This window comes from Amblyraja radiata, chromosome 38 (genome assembly GCF_010909765.2).
Source record: "Amblyraja radiata isolate CabotCenter1 chromosome 38, sAmbRad1.1.pri, whole genome shotgun sequence".
NCBI lineage: Eukaryota > Metazoa > Chordata > Chondrichthyes > Rajiformes > Rajidae > Amblyraja > Amblyraja radiata.
Window position 1 is genome coordinate 4,925,794 of NC_045993.1, and position 14,327 is coordinate 4,940,120.

The 14,327-nt window shown below is 48.3% G+C and overlaps 1 long non-coding RNA gene across 1 annotated transcript in view; it reads left to right on the plus strand.

The window, feature by feature from the left end:
• The first annotated feature begins 399 nt into the window (after positions 1-399).
• The window catches only part of LOC116966914, a 23,586-nt gene continuing 9,658 nt past the window's right edge, over positions 400-14,327 (plus strand). The window contains exons 1-2 of the long non-coding RNA XR_004410092.1: positions 400-519; positions 12,100-12,103. This is a non-coding gene — a long non-coding RNA (uncharacterized LOC116966914). The remainder of the gene's footprint in view (positions 520-12,099; positions 12,104-14,327) is intronic.

Here is a 14,327-nt window from a genome sequence, read left to right on the forward strand (position 1 = left end):
TGTGATCTAAGCATAGAAAATAGGTGCAGGAGTAGGCCATTCGGCCCTTCGAGCCTGCACCGCCATTCAATATGATCATGGCTGATCATCCAACTCAGTATCCTGTACATGCCTTCTATCCATACCCCCTGATCCCTTTAGCCACAAGGGCCAAATTATTCCTTTTCGATTCACCAGCCTATACTAGGAGACTGTTCTAACATGGCCAGTTAACCCACCAGCTCCAAGTCATCAGGATATGAGAGGAGAATGGAGTGCCTGGCCTTGGAAAGAATTTTCACACTCCACCCATGGCCTACCTGAGCTGCTAATGTTACCTGACAGGTGGATAACAGTCGATGCTGGGTGTACCTGCACATACCCACTCGTAACGCTGGGGAGAGGGGGCAAGGTTTTTCTCCGGGTGCTCCGGGTTTCCTCCCACATTTGCAAAGACAAACAGGCTTGTAGGTTGTCCAAGGAGGAACTGCAGATGCTGGAAAACCGAAGGCAGACAAAAATGCTGGAGAAACTCAGCGGGTGCAGCAGCATCTATGGAGCGAAGGAAATAGGCAACGTTTCGGGCCGAAACCCGGAAGGGTTTCGGCCCGAAACGTTGCCTATTTCCAGAAGGGTTTCGGCCCGAAACGTTGCCTATTTCCAGAAGGGTTTCGGCCCAAAACGTTGCCTATTTCCAGAAGGGTTTCGGCCCGAAACGTTGCCTATTTCCTTCGCTCCATAGATGCTGCTGCACCCGCTGAGTTTCTCCAGCATTTTTGTGTACTACCATAGAAACATAGAAAATAGGTGCAGGAGTAGGCTATTCGGCCCTTCGAAACCCTTCTACAGACTGATTTGTAGGTTAGTTGGCTTCGGTAGAAATTGCAAACTGTCCCTAACTCCGCCCGGCTCGGCCTGTGGACTTCGGGAGCCGCGGACTCCGGTGGGAGGTGGCTGATTTGGAGGTCCGGGCCGCTGAGGATGTTCGGTGTCCCATCGTTCCCGGCGTGAGGGCCTGAGCATCGGGCCACCCGTGGCGGCGACTGTGGGTGCTCGGGAGGCCACGACCACGGCTAAACATCTGGGAAGATCGGCTGACTTTTTTTAAATAATTTTTTTTTAATTTATCATTTGTTTTTATGTTACTTGACTGTAAGGAAAATCCATTTCGTTGTCTCTAATATGAGATAATGACAATGAATTGAATACAATACAAAAAAATGTGTAGGGTAGTGCTAGTTTGGGTTTAGAGATACAGGCACGATCTCCACGCATTAACACTATCCCACACATGAGGGACAATTTACAATCTTTACCGGAGTCGATTGAACTACAAACCCGCACATCTTTGGAGTGTAGGAGAAAACCGGAGCACCCAGAGAAAACCCACGAGGTCACGGGGAGAAAACGTGCAAACTCCGCACAGACAGCACCCGTGGTCAGGTTGGAAGCCGGATCCCCGGTGCTGTGAGGCAGCAACTCTACCGCTGCGCCACGGTGTATGGTGTTTACATGTTCTCCCCGTGAACCGCGTGGGTTTTCTCCGGGATCTTCGGTCCCCCCCCCCCCCCTCACACACACCCCAAGTTTGAAGGTTAATTGGCCTGCTATGAATGTACATTGTCCCTAGTGTGTGTAGGGCTGTGTTAGGCCCCTGGCCCACTTAGGAAACCTCTGGAGACTTTGCGCCCCGCCCAAGGTTTCCGTGCGGTTCCCGGAGGTTTTTGTCAGTCTCCCTACCTGCTTCCACTACCTGCAACCTCCGGCAACCACCTGCAACCTCCGGGAACCGCACGGAAACCTTGGGTGGGGCGCAAAGTCTCCAGAGGTTTCCATTCAGGTTTCCTAAGTGGGACAGGGGCATGAGTGTGCGGGGATCGCTGGTCGGCGTGGGCCGAAGGGCCTGTTTCTGCGCTGTATCTCTAAACTAACCTAAACTGAAATACATGATTACAATCAAGCCATGTACAGTGTACACAGATGCATGGTACAGGCAGTGTCGTTTAGGCTTGGGTGCAGTATGATGTGGGGAGAAGGGGGGAAGGAACTGAGCCGCTGTCAGTACTGGGTCTGCCTGTGCTCAGCGGCTGAGCACTAATCGATTGCGACAGGCGGCAGCTGCTTCACGTTTGTTTGCGAGGCATCGTTGTCAGCCGGCAGGGGAGAGCGACCAACTCCATCTGTTGAACCTCCACCATCACACAGTCAACACTCACAGCCCTGCTAGATGGACAGCACAGTGGCGCAGCGGTAGAGGTGCTGCCTCACAGCGCCAGAGACCCGGGCTCGATCCTGACTACGGGTGCTGTCTGTACGGAGTTCGCACGCTCTCCCCGTGACCTGCGTGGGTTTGCTCCAGGTGCCCCAGTTTTCCTCCCACACTCCAAAGACATACAGGCTTGTCGGTAAATTGGCTTGTTATGATTGTAAATTTCCCATCGATAATAGACAATAGACAATAGGTGCAGCAGTAGGCCATTTGGCCCATCGAGCCAGCACCGCCATTCAATGTGATCACGGCTGATCATCCCCAATCAGTACCCCGTTCCTGCCTTCTCCCCATATCCCCTGACTCCGCTATTTTTAAGAGCCCTATCTAGCTCTCTCTTGAAAGTATCCAGAGAACCCGCCTCCACCGCCCTCTGAGGCAGAGAATTCCACAGATGTCCCTTGTGTGTGTAGGATAGTGTTAGTGAGCGGAGATCGCTGGTCGGTACGGACTTGGTGGGCTGAAGGGCCTGTTTCTGCGTTGTATCTCTAAACTAAACTAAACTAATCTCTCCCTGTCCCTCACCCACAAAAGAAACACTTCTGAAATGGATCCCTCTGTTATCGGACTTCTGATCAAACTTTCCATAAGTTCATATTTGATAGGAGTAGAATTAGGCCATTCGGCCCATCAAGTCTTCTCCGCCATTCAAACATGGCTGATCTATCTCTCCCTCCTTTCTCCCCATAACCCCAGATACCTGTACTAATCAAGAATCCATCTATCTCTGCCATAAGAATATCCACTGACTTGGCCTCCACAGCCTTCAGTGGCAAAGAATTCCACAGATTCACCGCCCTCTGACTAAAGATGTTCCTTCAGAAAGGAGATGAGGAGGAAGTTCTTTAGTCAGAGTGTGGTGACCACACACACTTTTATTTTGAACGGCCACAAAGTACTGGAGTATCTCAGCGGGTCAGGCAGCATCTCTGGAGAACATGGATAGGTGACGTTTCAGGTCGGGATGCTTCAAGGTAAGTGCTATCGCAACTTTTAATTACCAGATGGTACAATAGAACTTTATTTATCCCAGGAGGGAAATTGATCAAGCCATTACATTTAGATTGTACATGGATAGGACAGGTTAAGAGGGATATGGGCCAAACGCAGGCAGGTGGGACTAGTATAGATGGGACATGTTGGTCGGTGTCGGCAAGTTGGGCCGAAGGGCCTGTTTCCATGCTGTGTCACTCTATGACTGTGAAGCCACAGGAAGAAGGTGCAAACTCCACACAGTCAGCATCAGGGGGCTGAATGGCCTCTATCCATGTTCTCCAGGAATGCTGCCTGACCCGCAGAGTTACTCCAGCATTCCTTACCAGCCCAGTTTAAATCTGCCAGAATTTCACACAAAGGCCACTGGAGGGCGCAATGCACCACAGGTAAGAGTTTTGGATCGAGTGCTCAGGGAAAGGCCTTTCTGCCCATCTGCTCTGTGCTGGCCCTTATGCTCATGAAAAACATTTAATAATGAATTCAGTCAAAGAAGTGGTATTTTGCTCAATTAAAAGCTAGAAATATGAAAACATCATCGAGGTGAAATCCAACACTTGAGGATTATGGATTCAGAATTAAGAATCAGGCATGTACCTTGCCCAGAGATAAGTAAAACCTGGAAAGAGGCAAAGAGGCATTTCAGTTTAGTTTATATTAGAGATACTGCCTGGAAACAGGCCCTTCGGCCCACTGAGCCTGTGCTTACCCATATATTAGTTCTATCCTACACACACTAGGGGCAATTTACAGAAGCCAATTAACCTACAAACCCGCACGTCTTCGGAGTGTGGGAGGAAACCGAAGATCTCGGGAAAAGACCCACGCACGTCAAGGGGAGAACGTGCAAACTCCGTACAGGCAGCGCCCGTGGTCGGGATCGAACCGGCATCTCTGGCGCTGTAAGGGCAGCGAGTAGAATGAATCTGTGGAATTCTCCGCCACAGAAGGCAGTGGAGGCCAACTCACTGGATGTTTTCAAGAGAGAGCTAGGTATAGCTCTTAGGGCTAACGGAATCAAGGGATATGGGGAAAAAGCAGGAACGGGGCACTAATTTTGGATGTACACAAAAATGCTGGAGAAACTCAGCGGGTGCAGCAGCATCGATGGAGCGAAGGAAATAGGCAACGTTTCGGGCCGAACCCCTTCTTCAGACACGGTTCTGCCCATCGGCAGAAACGTTACCTATTGCCTTCGCTCCATAGATGCTGCTGCACCCGCTGAGTTTCTCCAACATTTTTGTCTACCTTCGATTTTCCAGCATCTGCAGTTCCTTATTAAATACTAATTTTGGATGATCAGCCATGATCATATTGAATGGCAGTGCTGGCTCGAGGGGCCGAATGGCCTACTCCTGCACCTATAGAGCCCTATCTAACTCTCTCTTAAATCCATCCAGTGACTTGGCCTCCACTGCCCTCTGTGGCAGGGAATTCCACAAATTCACAACTCTCTGGGTGAAAAAGTTTTTTCTCACCTCAGTCTTAAATGGCCTCCCCTTTATTCTAAGACTGTGTGGCCCCTGGTTCTGGACTTGCCCAACATTGGGAACATTTTTCCTGCATCTAGCTTGTCCAGTCCTTTTTATAATTTTATATGTTTCTATAAGATCTTCCCCTCATCCTTCTAAACTCCAGTGAATACAAGCCTAGTCTTTTCAATCTTTCCTCATATGACAGTCCCGCCATCCCGGGGATCAATCTCGTGAACCTACCTCAATCACAAGGATGTCCTTCCTCAAATTAGGAGACCAAAACTGTACACAATACTCCAGAGTCTTAATCTCACCAGAGCCCTATACAACTGCAGAAGAACCTCTCGACTCCTATACTGAAATCCTCTTGTTATGAAGGCCAACATTCCATTAGCTTGATGGTTCGATGGTGATGGATACGTAGATGCTGTTGTGAGACCAGGAACAACAGTGGATCTGTTGCTCGATGTGTCCGACACTGGGCCTGGAAATCCAAAGCAATTCCCCTGAAAAGTTTATACAAATAAATTTGCCATCCAGCTTGCCAGAAATCCATACATATCAATTGAACTTGAGTAGAAACAAATGCTGATGTTTGCACCAAGCCATTAACAAATTAACATTCAATGAATGCATATTGATTACATTACATCAGTCTTGGGTCAACCAAGCTGTCCTGTCCATTGCATCCCCTTCAACCCCAGACCCTCTCAACTAGGATTCATTCACCATCAACTTTTAGAACATGCAAGTTTATTCGGTACGAAGATCACACCATCTCTTCTTCGACAGTGAAGGGTTGTTTCAATAGACAATAGACAATAGGTGCTGGAGTGGGCCATTCGGCCCTTTGTCTCTTCCCATCCAGGATTTAAGACTTTAAGACTTTTGCCTCCATCACAGTGAGGAGGTGCCTGGTGAACTCACTGTGGTGGATGTTAAATTTGTGTTTATTGTGTGTTTTTGTCATTTTTTATTATATGTATAACTGCAGGGAAACGAAAGGTCTGAATGACAATAAAGGCTACTTTGACTTTTGACTTTCGAGCCAGCACCGCCATTCACTGTGATCATGGCTGATCATCCCCAATCAGTACCCCGTTCCTGCCTTCTCCCCATATCCCCCGACTCTGCTGTTTTTAAGAGCCCTATCCAGCTCTCTCTTGAAAGCATCCAGAGAACCTGCCTCCACCGCCCTCCACGGCAGAGAATTCCACAGACTCACCGCTCTCTGTGTGAAAAAGTGTTTCACTCTGTATCTAAATGTGGAGAGGATGTTCCAACTAGTGGGAGAATCTAGGACTAGAAGTTATGAGTGGTACAGTGTGGAAACAGGCCCTTCGGCCCAACTTGCCCACACCGGCCAACATGTCCCAGCTACACTGGTCCCACCTGCCCGCGTTTGGTCCATATCCCTCCAAACCTGACCTATCCATCTACCTGTCTAACTGTTTATTAAACGTTGCGACAGTCCCTGCCTCAACTACCCCCTCTGGCAGATGGATAGGACAGGTTTGGAGGGATATGGACCAAGCGCAGGCAGGTGGGACTAGTGTAGCTGGGACATGTTGGCTGGTGTGGGCAAGTTGGGCCGAAGGGCCTGTTTCCACGCTGTATCACTCTATGACTCTAACGCACGTGGGCTGGCCAGCATCATCTTGTTGTCAGCGAGGGCCAGATGTGTACTGAATTTCCGATGCATTTCCCTAAACGGTATTCCTTCTGAACAATGAATAATTATCCACAAAAGGGAATGTAATAGCCTCTAAAGTGTTTTGGCCGTGTCCCCAGAACGGGAAGGGGGGGTGGTAAAATGTCACAACAGCAAAGATTTATGTCGAAGCAAATATGAAATTCTTCCCTATCCTGCTTTCAATGTGGATTTCAGTTTCCCCATTTGATGACTGTCCCTGTTCCTTCTCTCCGGAGACGCTGCCTGTCCCGCTGAGTTACTCCAGCTTTTTGTGTCCGTCTTATTGGTGTCTGTTGGGAGATTAGTGCAGGACTCAGACTTAGTAGTAGGGCCAGCAAATATAGTTGCCAAGTTGTGCCACACATCTGCTCATCTCACAGTCTTTATAGCCCTGTCCCACACGGTACGAGTTCATTCCAAGAGCTCTCCCGAGTTTAAAAAAAAAATCAAACTCGTGGTAAGCATGGAGAATGTACGTAGCGGGTACGTCGGAGCTCGGGGACGTCTCTCAACGCTAACGGCAGGTACTCGGGAAGACTCGCTAACGGCAGGTAAGCACGGGAAGACTCGTGAAGATTTTTCGACACGATGAAAAATGTCCACGAGAGCCCCGAGTACCGACGAGCGGCCATTGCCGTAAATCTCCGAGTTGGAATCAGGGCAAACTCGGAAGAGAGAGAACTCTTGGGATGAACTCGTACCGTGGGACAGGGGTTCAATAGCAATTGGCTTTGGATCCAAAGCAAAGGCAACAATTGGGCTGCACGATAAAGACAGGACGGTATGGGAACTTTAGCCATCTGGGGACAATTGTGGGCTTGTCAATGGAACGCCAAAGAAGGAGGGTGCCCATCTGATGGCCCCGATGATGTACCTACCCTACCTTTCACCTCTCCAATCCTACTGCCAATATCAAGAGTGAAAACCTATTACAGGGAGTGAAACATCAAGTCCTATTAGCTCTATGTACAGCATGGAAACAGGCCCTTCGGCCCAACTTGCCCGTGCTAACCATGATCACTGGTCCCACCTGCCTACCTTTGGCCTTTATCCCTCGAAACCTTTCCAATCCATGTACCTGCCCAAATGTCTCTTAAGGCTGTTATAGTGTCTGCCTCAACCACGTCCCCCAGCTGCTCGTTCCATATGCCCATCACCCTCTGTGTTAAAAAGCTCCCCGCTGTTTTCAGTCAGAAGGGTCCCACCCGAAACGTCACCCATCCATTTCCTCCAGAGATGCTGCCTGACCCGCTGAGTTACTCCGGCACTTTGTGCCTATCTTCGCATCTGCAGTTCCTTTCTACACACATTGAAAAAAGTTGCCCCTCAAGTTCCTATTATGTTTCCTTCCCCCTTTCCCCCTTTCACCTTAAACTTATGGCCCTCAGTTTAGTTGAGTTTAGTTTAGTGTAGAGATATCGCGCGGGAACAGGCCCTTCAGCCCACCGGGTCCGCGCCGACCAGCGACCCCCGCACACGTACACTGTCTTACACACACTAGGGACAATTTACATTTACACCAAGCCAGTTAACCTACAAACCTGCACGTTTTTGGAGTGCGGGAGGAAACCGGAGATCCCGGAGAAAACCCACGCAGGTCACGGGGAGAACGTGCATACTCCGTACAGACAGCAGCCGTAGCCAGGATCGAACCCGGGTCCCCGGCGCTGCAAGCGCTGTAAGGCAGCAACTCTACCGCTGCGCCACCGTTGTAAAACACCGACTGGATGGTGAGGCTCAGAGAGGTGAGTGTGTGTATATCTTGTGAGTATGTGTGTGTGTGTGTGTATACACACACTGAACTTTTTTTCTCTCCCTCGTTTACAATATTGTTTACGGTGTACTATGTTTACATATTCTGTTGTGCTGCTGCACAAGTAAGAATGTCATTGTTCTATCTGGGACACATGAGGATATAAACTCTCAATTCTCTCTAGACTCTTGCTGGATGTTGCCTTGCCCCTACAACGCAGCATGGAGCTGTCCATGGTACTGAGGTGGTAACACCTCTAACCCAGTGCACCCTGCACTGCCAGAGTGGGGCCCACAGGCACACCAAAGCGACATGTCTTTAGATTGGGAGAACACACAAAACTCCCGTGCAAGCGCATTTTAAATTTAGAGACACAGCGGGGAAACAGGCCCTTGGACCCACCCAGTCTGCACCGACCAGCGATCCCCGCACACAAACTCTACCGTACGCACACCAGGCCAATTCACTGGATGTTTTCAAGAGAGAGTAGTCCCACTTGAGCGACCTAATCCGCGAGTTCTGGCGAGTTTGCCCTCGACTCGTACTCGCAGCACGGTCGACACGAGGTCTTCGTAACTCTCCTTCCCGCTCGAGAGTGGTCTCCGCGTACTCGAGGCCTCAGCTGGGTCGTGGTGCCCAGGCTATAATACTATCCCCTCCTTGGCTCTGCAGGGAGGTACCCTTTGCATGAGTGCCTATTCCCCACCACAGCCATCGGTGGCACAGCGGGTAGAGTCGCTGCCTCACAGCCCCGGAGTCCCGGGTTCGATCCCGACCACGGGTGCTGTCTGCACGGAGTTTGTACGTTCTCCCCGTGACCCGCGTGGGTTTTCTCTGGGTGCTCTGGTTTCCGCCCACACTCCAAAGACGTGCAGGTTTGTAGGTTCATTGACTTGGGTAAAATTGTAAATTGCCTCCAGTGTGTATGTAAGGATAGTGTAAATGTGCAGGGGTTGCCAACATTATAGGTCCCTACAGGCAAGTCATGCTATACTAGAGGGAAGAATATTGTGTCACACCTGCAGAGAAAGTGCAGGTTAAAACAAGCGCAAGGGCCACATCGAGGTAGATTGGAAGATCGGGCATTCATCCCTTGTTTATGAGCGGCCTGTTGTAGAGTCGAGAGAATATTCTATGTTATCCGAGTGCATGATGTTGGAAGGAACTGCAGACGCTGGTTTAAGCCGAAGACAGGCACAAAAAGCTGGAGTAACTCGGCGGGGACAGGTAGCATCTCTGGAGAGAAGGAACGGGTCGAGACCAACTCCTCAGACCTCTTCAGTCTGAAGAAGGGTCTGGACCCCAAAAGGCCACCAGAGATGCTGCCTGGCCCGCTGAGTTTCTCCAGCATTGAGGGTTGAGATTCTAAGATTGAGGGGGGATCTTATAGAAACTTACAAATTTCTTAAGGGGCTGGACAGGCCAGATGCAGGAAGATTGTTCCCGATGTTGGGGAAGTCCAGAACAAGGGGTCACAGTTTAAGGATAAGAGGGAAGTCTTTTAGGACCGAGATGAGAAAAACATTTTTCACACAGAGAGTGGTGAATCTGTGGAATTCTCTGCCACAGAAGGTAGTTGAGGCCACAGTTCATTGGCTATATTTAAGAGGGAGTTAGATGTGGCTAAAGGGATCAGGGGGTATGGAGAGAAGGCAGGGATGGGATACTGAGTTGGATGATCAGCCATGATCATATCGAATGGCGGTGCAGGCTCGAAGGGCCGAATGGCCTACTCCTGCACCTATTGTCTATGTTTCTATGTTTCTATTTCGCGACTGTCCCCCCTACACCCTATTCAGTCGACTCCACCAGCAATCCCAGATATCCAGACCACCCCCCCTCTTGCCCCCCTTCCCCTCCCCCCCTCCCCCCCCTCCCCCCCCCCCCCCCCCCCCCCTCTCTCCTCTCCCTCCTTCGCGGCACCTAATGCTGACTCAGACCTAACTACTGCTGATTCATTGAGCAGACTAAGGGCCCCTTTCCCTGGCAGGGATGAGAATCTAAGCCGAGTGAGCTCGAGTTACGCAGGCTGGCAGGCAGGAACACCATCTCCCGTGTGTGCTTGTATCCAGCTGACTGCTTCACATAGCAAAGCCCATAAAATGAAAGTTTACCAAGCTTGTTCAGCAGCGTGGAGGGGTTTTTGTTGTTGTTTAAAGTCTGAGCTGCCAAGACCCTGGTGTTAAAAGATTTAATGCAGATGATGCTCACCGCACATATTATTGGTACACTGACTAATTAATATGTGAGTGTGTTATTAAACCCGCTCTCAGTTCCCAGTTATCTAGGTTATATTATTCTCGTCACTCTCAGTCCAAACCCTTCCCCTCTCCCCCCCCCCACCCCCCCCCCCCCCCCCCCCCCCCCCACTCATGTTTCTTTACAACAAAGAAACTCGCGGCACCAATGCAGGGAGTTTAATTTGTTCTGCAAAACTGTTGCAATGCAGTAAATCTGCGCATTTGCAGACCCCACCAAACAAAGACCCCACTCGCACTAGCGGCAGAAACTGTCCCCCAAACTACCCCCACCCCACACTGCCAGGTCAGGCGGCATCTGTAGCAGGAGGAACTGATCTGGATATCTATAAAGCATAGACCATATATATACACATAAAATAAACAGATAAACATGCAATAGGATGTATATAGTTCAGAGTATTTAAGAAGGAACTGCAGATGCTGGAAAATCGGGCTATTAATAGCCACCGGGCTATTAAACTCAGCACCAAACAAACTCTGAACTATAAGGTAGACAAAAATGCTGGAGAAACTCAGCGGGTGCAGCAGCATCTATGGAGCGAAGGAAATAGGCAACGTTTCGGGACGAAACCCGGAAGGGTTTCGGCCCGAAACGTTGCCTATTTCCAGAAGGGTTTCGGCCCGAAACGTTGCCTATTTCCAGAAGTGTTTCGGCCCGAAACGTTGCCTATTTCCTTCGCTCCATAGATGCTGCTGCACCCGCTGAGTTTCTCCAGCATTTTTGTCTACCTTATAGTTCAGAGTTTGTTTGGTGCTGAGTTTAATAGCCCGATGGCTGTGGGGGGAGGAGCTATTCCTGAACCTGGATGTACCTGATTTCAGGCTCCAGTACCTCATGAATGAATGAATGAATGAATGAATGAATGAATGAATGAATGAATGAAAGAATGAATGAATGAATGAATGAATGAATGAATGAATGAATGAATGAATGAATGAATGAATGATTGAATGAAAGAATGAATGATTGAATGAAAGAATGAATGAATGAATGAATGAATGAATGAATGAATGAATGAATGAATGAATGAATGAATGAATGAATGAATGGGAGTAGGAGTAAAGAGTAGGAGTAAACGGGTCCTTTTCACAATGGCAGGCAGTGACTAGTGGGGTACCGCAAGGCTCAGTGCTGGGACCCCAGCTATTTACAATATATATTAATGATCTGGATGAGGGAATTGAAGGCAATATCTCCAAGTTTGCGGATGACACTAAGCTGGGGGGCAGTGTTAGCTGTGAGGAGGATGCTAGGAGACTGCAAGGTGACTTGGATAGACTGGGTGAGTGGGCAAATGTTTGGCAGATGCAGTATAATGTGGATAAATGTGAGGTTATCCATTTTGGTGGCAAAAACAGGAAAGCAGACTATTATCTAAATGGTGGCCGACTAGGAAAAGGGGAGATGCAGCGAGACCTGGGTGTCATGGTACACCAGTCATTGAAAGTGGGCATGCAGGTGCAGCAGGCAGTGAAGAAAGCGAATGGTATGTTAGCTTTCATAGCAAAAGGATTTGAGTATAGGAGCAGGGAGGTTCTACTGCAGTTGTACAGGGTCTTGGTGAGACCACACCTGGAGTATTGCGTACAGTTTTGGTCTCCAAATCTGAGGAAGGACATTATTGCCATAGAGGGAGTGCAGAGAAGGTTCACCAGACTGATTCCTGGGATGTCAGGACTGTCTTATGAAGAAAGACTGGATAGACTTGGTTTATACTCTCTAGAATTTAGGAGATTGAGAGGGGATCTTATAGAAACTTACAAAATTCTTAAGGGGTTGGACAGGCTAGATGCAGGAAGATTGCTCCCGATGTTGGGGAAGTCCAGGACAAGGGGTCACAGCTTAAGGATAAGGGGGAAATCCTTTAAAACCGAGATGAGAAGAACTTTTTTCACACAGAGAGTAGTGAATCTCTGGAACTCCCTGCCACAGAGGGTAGTCGAGGCCAGTTCATTGGCTATATTTAAGAGGGAGTTAGATGTGGCCCTTGTGGCTAAGGGGATCAGAGGTTATGGAGAGAAGGCAGGTACGGGATACTGAGTTGGATGATCAGCCATGATCATATTGAATGGCGGTGCAGGCTCGAAGGGCCGAATGGCCTACTCCTGCACCTAATTTCTATGTTTCTATGTTTCTATGATAGAATGAATGATTGAATGAAAGAATGAATGAATGAATGAAAGAATGAATGATTGAATGAAAGAATGAATGATTGAATGAATGAATGAATGAATGAATGAATGAATGAATGAATGATAGAATGAATGAAAGAATGAATGAATGAATGAAAGAAAGAATGAATGAATGAATGAATGAATGAATGAATGAATGAATGAATGAATGAATGAATGAATGAATGATAGAATGAATGAAAGAATGAATGAATGAATGAATGAATGAATGAATGAATGAATGAATGAATGAATGAATGAATGATAGAATGAATGAAAGAATGAATGAATGAATGAATGAATGAATGAATGAAAGTATGAATGAATGAATAAGTTTATTGGCCAAGTACGTGCACATACAAGGAATTTGCCTTGGTGCTCCGCCCGCAAGTAACAATATCTGATGGAAGTATATAAAATTATGAGAGGCATAGACAGGGTTGACAGCCAGAATAATTTCCCCAAGGCGGAAAAGTCAAAGACTAGCGGGCACAGCTTTAAGATGAAAGGTGCAATGTTTAAAGGGGATGTTAATAGACAATAGACAATAGGTGCAGGAGTAGGCCATTCGGCCCTTCGAGCCAGCACCGCCATTCAATGTGATCGTGGCTGATCATCCCCAATCAGTACCCATTTCAAAACGCCTTCTCTCCATATCCCCTGACTCCGCTATCTTTAAGAGCCCTATCTAGCTCTCTCTTGAAAGCATCCAGAGAACCCGCCTCCACCGCCCTCTCTCAGGCAGAGAATTCCACAGACTCACCACTCTCTGTGAGAAAACGTGTTTCCTCGTCTCCGTTCTAAATGGCTTACTCCTTATTCTTAAACTGTGAGTGTGGCCCCTGGTTCTGGACTCCCCCAACATCGGGAACATGTTTCCTGCCTCTAGCGTGTCCAAGCCCTTAACAATCTTATATGTTTCAATGAGATGCCCTCTCATCCTTCTAAACTCCAGAGTGTACAAGCCCAGCCGCTCCATTCTCTTTTGGGCCGAAACTCTTCATTCAGACTGAGTCTGAGGAAAGGGAAATGAGTGACACAGACAGTGATTTAGAGAGATGTGTTTCTCTGCAGAGATGGTGCCTTCCCCGCTGAGTTACACCAGCATTGTGTGTCCTTGTAGAATCAGAAAATATATTTTTGTGCCTATCTCTAATTAAACAAGATCAGACCAGCCATAATCTTCTTGAATTGTGGAACAGGGGCGAATGGGCTACTCCTGCCGTTTGTGACTTAACATTCTCTGGCTTGTGGGGCCCGTGTTTTAGGGAGAGTTTCCCCTTTAAGAGCTGGAGCATTAGTTTAGCATTCCAGAGGTATAGTCACTGCAGCAGTCTCTGCACCGTAACTGCATTAAAGCCGTCACGCTGATATTCAAATCCACAAGGCCCTTGCTGCTGAAATTACATTTAGCCTAAACACAAACGCTATGCACCCGATATGTCCTCCCTCGCCAATGTTTAACCCCACACCCATCCCCTGCCCAGACTCAGTTTTCTATATTTAACAGATCTCCAAGTGACTTAAGACTGGACCCAGCCTGGGGACTTAACCCTGAGAGAGATGAGAAATAGCAGAGGGGGGAATCATAGATGGACATTGTGAAATGTGGGGAACTCCGACATTCTTCACGGCCAAACAGGTTGGGGAGAAAGAGGAGGAATTCTGCACGTTGAGGTTTAGTGAGAGGAGGATTTGTGGAGGAAAATGTGTGTGTGTGTGAGAGGGAGAA